Raw genomic sequence first — 1,058 nt, 5'->3', positions numbered from 1 at the left:
TGCAGAGTTCTCCTTTTGCCGTAGGTTCTATTTTCCACCAGTGTGTCACGTATCATCTAGCAGGTGTTTCATGTTAAGGTGCAGGCAAACATTACACTGACAAATGATGACGATTTTATTTTTATAGCACATTTCATTACATATACACTCAATGTGCTTAACACAGAAAATGGAGATGTGCAGGTTTACAATGCGGGGAAAACACAGAGCAGGACAAATCAACACCTACTGACTTTAGCCTGTGTGAATAAAAAGGCTTTGCGTGTGTTAATAAAGTGCTTCACAACTGTGAACAGATGTAGAAAATAAACCACATCTGGTAAGTTTAAGCGACTAAGGCTGAAAAAACTGCAGACAGCTCAAAGTGCGCGGTTCCAAAGATAACATTTTAATGCTTCAATTGAAAAGACTACCAGTAAAAGACTATGCAGCAAACCTTGATAGACATATGACCTGGTGGTAAATACGCTAAAGGGTTACCTAGGCAACCAGAGCCATGGATGTCTGCTAGATGTCTGCTAACTGTCAGCAACAAACTGATGTGTGGAGAGCAACTTGCTTGCTGTGGTGCAGCCTAAATCCAGCCACATCATAGACTGTATATAAAGGATAGACACAGCTTCAGCTTCAGCCTGCACTCTTTCCAATGGCCAGCAGGGGGTGGCTTCAAAAAGAAGTCAAACTGCAAAGAAGATATGATCCAGTCACGCTTGATTTGTGACTTCACTAAACACTTTTTTGATGAAATGATAGTCTCAGTTGCTACTTTTGCTCACTTACTGAACGTAATCTGATGCTTACTTTGTAAATTAGAATAGAATAATGGTGTTTAAAAAGTAATAAGGTGAAGCACATTATGCCACTAATGGACAAGTTGCTACATATATTTTTATGGGCACGTGGTGTCCCATTTCAAAATCCAAACAGGGTAACCGTGAAAATGCTCAGCCCGAGATTTCACTTTAACTTGATCACGTCCAACTTTTATATACAGTCTATGCACCAAAAGCATTTTAGAAATAAGCTTCCAGACCAAGCATTCAAATCAACTTTAGCAT

This window comes from Pundamilia nyererei, unplaced genomic scaffold, assembly GCF_000239375.1.
Source record: "Pundamilia nyererei isolate P.nyererei 1_Seehausen unplaced genomic scaffold, PunNye1.0 scaffold00019, whole genome shotgun sequence".
Lineage (NCBI taxonomy): Eukaryota > Metazoa > Chordata > Actinopteri > Cichliformes > Cichlidae > Pundamilia > Pundamilia nyererei.
This window is presented reverse-complemented; position numbering follows the sequence as displayed.